An 8,039-nucleotide genomic window follows, 5' to 3' on the forward strand; every position below is an offset into this window, starting at 1 on the left:
TTAAAAATGTTAATATTTTTAACACAAAAATAGAGTGTTTTTATTTTATTTTTGAATTTGTTTTCAGAAAAACTATAAAAACTTTAACTATTAATGAATTGAATTTTATAAATTTATTTTTAAGATTTATAAACGGATAAAGAACAGGTGTAAAAACCGAATTTCCGTTACAAATATAAATCTATAAAAGAGATTTTAAATTTAATTAATTATAAGTTATATAAAAAAAAATAAATAAAAAAAAAAAATTTGCAGCTGAAATTAAGCCTTACACGAATCGTGTAGTGGTACACGATTCGTGTAAGACCAAAAATACTGAACATATCAGACGGGGCAGGGGACTGGTGTGCACACTCTATCCCTCCCCAATTTTTTTTCTGTGACGAGAGCTCAACCCCAAAAACCCCAAAATCGCACCAAATCATTAAATTAACACTCTCAATCTCCTCTAATTCTTCAATCTTTCATCATGCCAAGAGTGGTATGGATTTTTAACCCATTTTAATTAGTGTTCTTCAAGTTTTTCAAAATTTTTCTTTATAGCATTAATCCGAATTATATGCATGTTTTGTTGATTTTTGCTTGATTATTGCTATATCTATGTTGTTAGTAAGGTAATAAACCCGATTAGCATAAGAAATTGATGTTTAATTGGTGATTGAAAATTAGGGTTTATACAAAATTGGGGAAAATTGAGAAATTGAAACTGAGGTGTGTTAATTTGGTTGTAATTAGTTGTTTTTGAGTGTTTTGTTAGTAGATAGAACTTGTGAACATGATTTTGATTGCTTGATTGTGTGATTTTTAATTTTAGTCTAAATTTGTTAAGTTTTGTCATTTCTATGAATCAAGTATGCGTTTTAATGATGTTAAGGATGATTTAGAAGCTGAGATACGCGCAATGTGATTGAATTGAATTAGATATGCTTAGAAAAATTGCGTGTTTTCACTTATGAATTAAACTTTTTATATGAAACTTGATTTTTGAATTATGATTTGTGGTTTGTTTCTGCTTTATTTTGAATTATAGAACTAAATCTCCCAAGTTTGTTGAATTAAATTGATTAAGGTGGTGTTGAAAACAAGTTGTTTGTTGAAGTTAAAATCTTTGCTAACATTTACACATCCTATTGGGATGATTTCCTTGTTTTTAAAATGTTATGCAGGGACCAATTAGAATGAGGGCAGTTAACCAACAAGAGGAAGTTACGCCCGAAATGGAACAACAACTCTTGCAACTACACCCGATTCTACATTTCCCTATAGAATTAAGCCAAAGGGTACAAAAAGTTAAGGATTTACTTACTTTGGTAAATCGAACAATCAATCAAGTTTGCATTGTTGATTGGACTCCCCTAGGTCCCCCAGTTAATTTAGATACACAGGTAAGGGATATTTTAACCCAAAGCTACACGGATGAATTTGGGGTAATTAGGTATTTTAATGACTGGGAGAGATTATTTCGTTTGACTGCTCCTGTATATAGGGAATTGTGTTTAGAATTTTACTCTACTGTTAGGATGAATACCCGCCCCGCAACTGTCCAAGATACTAGTTTCCTACAATTCCGACTGGGTGGGGTTGATAGAGTAATGTCCCTAGGCGACATAACTATGGCCTTAGGGATTTATGAGGGTGATGATATGATTGCTCCAGGTTTTTGGGAATTTATATTTACAGGAGCTAGGTATTCAGGAGATTATGATTCTGTCAGCGTCTGGCGATCTTTTTCCGGAAGAAATTCATATACAGCAGGCCGAGAATCATACCTTAAGATCCAAGATATTCGCTATCGATTAATTCATAAATTTATAGCGAACACGATTAACCAAAGGGCATTCCTTACTACAGATAGGATTAATTATGTCGACCTTTGGTATTTGGATGTTATTAGAGATAGGGAAACTAATATTAGTATACCCTATGGAGTGGCCTACTTTTTGGCCAATGTAGGTAAGGGTGCTCGAGGAGACAGTGACATATCGGGGGGTCACTATATCACATGTTTGGCATCCTGGTTCGATATCAACCCGAACGACTTCGCACCTCCAATCCAACCGATAAATCAACAGGTTCGTACCTTAGGATTGGATGTATATAGGACAGCTAAAGCTATACGGGTGCGGGCTGGGGTGATTAGTTTAAGGCCACAGGAAGTTGCGCCTCAGGAACCCATGGAAGAGGATGACGAACCCGAGAGGGAAGCCAGGAGGAGACGACGAGAGACAGATCAGGCTAGCTCGTCTCATACAGGTACTTCTGATTTCGATATGCTCCAAAACTCGTTTAACGCATTGAGTTTAGATGTACGTAATTCATATCAAAACTGGGGAGCGAGATCAGAAGATCAGTACACTGCTTTATCTCGGCAATTAGGGGACATTAGGCATACCCAGCTAGATCAATATAATATGCTGTCCAACATCCGATATGATCAGAGGGGAATGGGAAATCAATTAGAGTGGGCGCACCAACAGGCATATCTATACGCGTCTAACCCGCAAGTTTACGCACCCTCAGCCTTTCCATCATATCCCCCATGGCAATCACCCGATGACCCTCTACCTCCACCCTATGACCATAACGCCGCAATAGCCGCGAGTCAGGATGCATATAGGCGTTTCTACGAGGAACAACGCCTAAACGAGCAACGGCAGCGACAGCAACAGGAGGAGGGCGAACGAGGAGGACCATTTTGGAGCCCATTTGACTAGTTCTATTGTTTTAATTTTTTTTATTTTTTAGTTTGTAATAACATAATTTTTTGGTGTGTATTGAAACTTATTATGTTTTTATTTTTTATATTAGCAAGAAAATATAGTGTGGGGTAAAAAAATGTGTTGTACGATTGAATTACAACCCCATATTTTGTGTGTTTTTAACATGGTTTTGACAGGTACAGACGAAAATGCAATTAGACGATACGAAACACCAATATGCATTGTGATACAAAAGATGGATATAATCATAGGAAAAGCAATTTGAAAATCCAAATCGGTTAACAAAAGGAAGTTCCAAATACTTTACACTTTTTGTCCTCTCAAATTTATACATTATTATCTGATTTTATGTAATGAGGGCATTACATAATCTTAAGTGTGGGGTGGAGATATATAAATTCTCGAGAACTTTTAAGTTATTGGTTTTTATGAAAAATTTGAAAAATTTTAAACAAATATATCTAATCAATTTTTAAGGTAACTACGAGCAATTAAAGATCAGGTGTAAAAACCGAAATTGTTGTCTCCAAACATTAAAAATACATATGTTTATTTGTTTAAAACTTATAAAAGAAAACCATTTATAACAAGAATTTATAAATCCTTATATTGAGAACCATTTATCACATGTTTCTTTGAAGTTTGTTGCAGATATCATTGCTACAGAATGTATAAACCTGAATATTCCATTATCACGAGTAATAGAGGATGGATCAAATCCATCCCGTAAGGAAGTAAAGTCTTCCGAATTGACACACTTGCTAACTTTTGTTAGAAGATGTAGTCCAGAACAGCTGTAGGTTGACGAAAAATCTTGAAAAGTCATCCCTAAAATCGGCTGGAAATCCACCTAACCTCAGCATCAAACAGGGTTTTTGGTGGTCAGACTTATCCTAACCATGAGATGGATCTGTCTCGTACAATGGGGGGGCACAATGCAAATTAGCTTTTAAGACTAATGAATCTAATCCCCAGATGGATTATCTCCGTAAAGATTAACCGCATCTATGTTTGACCGCGGTCAACATACATATGCCATAACAAATTGAGGTGTGCAAACTCATGGTTCACCGATGATATTTGGACACGATATAATTTTGTTCTAAAACTTATGCTATTTTATGAATTATATTTGTGTAAAACCATTTTTTGGACATTCGGCTTCAAGTTCCATGATACTACAATCATGGGGGCGAATAGCTTGCTAATCGCCGACTGAGACTTCGGTTTTCAGTTACCCTCAACCGGAATTTGAGGTTAAAACCGGAAAACGTGTCTAGTGTAAAAACTAGCCTGACATTTTATAAAATCATAAAACGTTTTCACAAGGTCCAATTTTCCCTAAGGATCCAAATTTTTAAACCCTAATCACGAGTTTCATGTTTGTTTCTGTTGTCAGAATTTCGTTTCGTGTGCGTGTGATCCAATAAATACTGTGTTGTGTAATATATTTCATATAGTGTGTGTTTCATTTCGCGTAGTGTGTGTTGTGTGATCTAAATGTTCGATAAGAAAGATATATAATGTTCTAACTCTGTTAAAAGATGTAATTGCTTGAGGACAAGCAACGTTCTAGTGTGGGGTATTTTGATATTGCTCTAAACATACATATTATTCAACGCAATATCACTTATATTTCATAGGTTTTTATCATCTACAAAGACATTCAATGCGCATTTCACGAGAAAAACGACAAAAGAGTGAAGTTAGAAGAAACGACGATAAAACGATAGTTTTAACTAGATTTATATCAAGAAACGTTTATCCGAATGAAAGTACAAGATGAAAGAAGAAAAGAGTTCAAATGAGAAGTGCCAAATCAGTACACGTCAACACGGGATCAACAAAGAACAACTGAAGAAGAAAAATGAAGAAAACTGTTATTTGATCTTACACGAATCGTGTAGGTATACACGAATCGTGTAGAATATTTGTTCTTACACGAATAGTGTAGCCATACATGAATCGTGTAATGTTATGCCACAAAACTTTCCAGAACGTGAAATGGGGCGGCTACTTTTGGAGTTTAAAACAATTCTTTTTCTCAATGAGTTACAGCAAGGAATCAACAAAGCCTCAACTACTACTTCTATTCAGTTTAAATACGGAGTACTACACAGAGAAAAGAGGACAGAGAATATTATCAAGTACAAAATTACTATACACACACATATTAATATTCTGTAATTTTTATCAATTACTCTATTATTTCATGGTTAAATATTTAGGATAGTTGTAATATTAAGGGTGTTATTGTACGCGTGAAAGGGGTGTTATTATTGTAATTTTTCTACCGTTTGAAGTTAATGCAAGTGAAGATATTTTAGTAAGTTTACTCTGTTAAAATTAGCGTTGTTATTATGTTTGCATATCTATATTTTTATGTCTACCTTAGTGTAATGAATAGCTAAATTTCCCTAGTGTTTGCTTAAATGTAGAGCCCCTAGTGAAATGGATTGTTACCATTAGTAAAAGTTAAAATGTAACTTTAGTATTTTTAATATTGAGCCTAGTTAAAAGAACCATTTTTATGTAATTAGGTATTTAACCCTTGCCACTTAATTTATTAAATTTAAATAACGAAAGTTGTTTTTATTTACATAAATTGAGCTTCAACATTAAAAATGATCTAGACGAATTTATGGATAAGTTATTGACACCAATTTAGAAATAAACTTCGGTGGTTGGGTGATATCGATAAGTTATATGAAGGTGAAATTATAAAAAGGGAAACCGTTATAATTTAGGTATTGGCGAAGGTCAAAACTAGGCTAGGTCTCAATTTAAATACTTAGGGAATAGTAGCTTTCTAAAAAGAATCCAATGAAAATTAGATTTTATTTAGTTAAGTTGTAACTTTATATTTATTCGAGAGAAAAATGTAAAGTTTGATACTAGAACATTTTAAATAGGGCGTAAACTTAAAATAATCCATGGACCTAGGGGTGACACAATTAAGTAAACACTCCCATTTATCTTATTTATATTTGTTATAAAAGTATTATTATTATTTTTTACGATTTACCATTTTAAAATATAAAAAAATACGTAAAAATAGTTAATTTTCGTAACAGTTCTGTTTGTCACATCTTTTTACTCATACACGAATCGTGTATAGTCACACGAATCGTGTAAGGCTCTGACGCGGCTACAGTACAGCTAGGGTTAAATTTAGGGTTTTAATTATTTAATTATATATATTTAGGTTATTAGTTATTTTAATTAAGTTAATTAGTTTTACTTATTATAAAATACCTTAATAAATGTTTTAATCTTAAAATTAGTATTAATTATTATAAGTTTATAAATTGTAACTAGTTTATAATTAGTTAATTAATTAATTTCCTTTTAATTTGTATTAGTTTTAAAAAAAATGTCATTTAGTTAATTTAATTAAGTTTATATAATAATTGCTTAAAACAAAATTCTAAACATATAGTTTTATTAAAAATTACTATTTTACTAATTACCATCTTGTAATATAATTATCGCATCATAATTAGCATAATTTCATTTAGTTTCTTTTTAAGTTAATTATTGTAATCTTGTAATTTTATTTAGTAAATTAGTTAAGTTATTTTCTTTTACTGTTATACTATAAATTCCTAATCTAAAACCCCCTTTAATTAAGTTTGACATCAAAGACTATTAAAAACCATTAAACACTCCATCTCCCTGTGGAACGAATCGGATTTACCAACAAACTAAACTACACGGATAGGACTAGTTGCCTATATATATGTGTGAAATCAACCTGAAATCAATAAAATACCACATATACAATAAATCAATTCGTGTAACAAAACAACTCAAATCCGTTCATAAATAAAGGTCTCGATCGCATACATCAACTCCCCGATTTTCTTTCTCGAATTAACCTTGCTAGGTTGCTTACTTCTTGTTCCAGATTTTGTATAGAAGCTTGTTGATTTCTAAATGCTTGAGCATTTTGTTCATTAGTTTGTTTCTGAGATGTGAAAAACTGCGTTTGAGATTCAACTAGTTTCGACATCATATCTTCTAAATTTGGCTTTTTATCATCGGTTTGTGGTGGTTTATTTGGAAAAAAGGTCTTTGCTGGTTGTAAGTATTATTAGATACTTGTTGATTGCTAGGACCTTGTTGGTTGTTGTATGGAACACTTCGGTTATAATTCTGATTTTGATTATAGTTTGGTCTTGGCGGTTGATAATTATTTTGATAATTATTTCCAGGCCTTTGGTTTATATATGAAACATTCTCTCTTTGTTCCATTGTTTGTTCAATACTGAGACAATCTTTTGTCAAATGTGGTCCTCCACATTACTCACAACTAATGTGTATTGCATGAATATCTTTAGTCATCCTTTCTATTCGTCTCTCGAAAGCATCTAACTTTGCGGAAATGGAATCAAAGTCATGGCTAGAATCGGCTCTAGCTGCTTTAGATGAACGAAAAATATCTTTTTCTTAATGTCACTCATGTGAGTGAGAGGCTGTGTTATCAATAATTTTGTGAGCTTCAGTTGCAGTTTTCTTTATAATGGATCCACCAGCTGCTGTGTCGATGTCTTTTCGTGTAGCAATGTCGCATCCTTGGTAGAATGTTTGTACTATTTGATAAGTGTCTAAACCGCGTTGAGGACATCCTCTCAACAACTTTTGGAATCTTTTCCACGCCTCATATAATGTTTCATTTGGCTTCTGCGTGAACGTAATAATTTCTCCTTAAAGTCTTATGGCTTTAGATGCCGGAAAGAATCTTTTAAGAAATTTCTCAACTAAAACATCCCATGTATCAATCGCTCCTTCGGATAACGATTCTAACCAATCTTTGGCTTCCCCCTTTAAAGTCCAGGGAAATAAAATGAGATAGATCTGTTTATCCTCAACTTCTCTGATTTTAAATAGAGTACAGATCCTATTAAAGGTTCGAAGATGTTCGTTTGGATCTTGTTTTGGCGTAACACTAAATTGGCATTGATTAGTTACCATGTGTAGGATTTGTCCTTTGATTTCATAATCTGGCGCATTAATATCTGGTTGAGTAATGGCATGACATTGGCCAGTGCGTGTAGCTTTCATTCGATCCTCCATACTTAGAGGTTCCTGATTTTTCATGATTGAATTTGTTGAATCTGAATCACTAGAGGATTCTGATTTAATGGTTTCTTCCTCGACAATCTTTGGATGAGTAATTTGTGGTTCAGGAGGAATGATTAGTGGTTCAGGATCTCTGAATTGTCCTTGAATATCCTCTGGGTTCTCAATTGTGAATTCGGGTCCAAAAAATGGATTATCGGAAATTTGAATTGGAGTACTCGTTCGACTAGATGATGA

At 33.2% G+C, this 8,039-nt stretch overlaps 1 non-coding gene across 1 annotated transcript; it reads left to right on the top strand.

Annotated features, from left to right (window-relative positions):
• Nucleotides 1–7,329: 7,329 nt before the first annotated feature.
• On the top strand, nt 7,330–7,436 carry LOC139878904 (small nucleolar RNA R71). Its single transcript, XR_011769766.1, has one exon. It is a non-coding gene; the product is annotated as a small nucleolar RNA R71 (small nucleolar RNA).
• The last annotated feature ends 603 nt before the right edge of the window (nt 7,437–8,039 follow it).

The sequence above is a fragment of the Rutidosis leptorrhynchoides genome, chromosome 11 (assembly GCF_046630445.1).
Source record: "Rutidosis leptorrhynchoides isolate AG116_Rl617_1_P2 chromosome 11, CSIRO_AGI_Rlap_v1, whole genome shotgun sequence".
Lineage (NCBI taxonomy): Eukaryota > Viridiplantae > Streptophyta > Magnoliopsida > Asterales > Asteraceae > Rutidosis > Rutidosis leptorrhynchoides.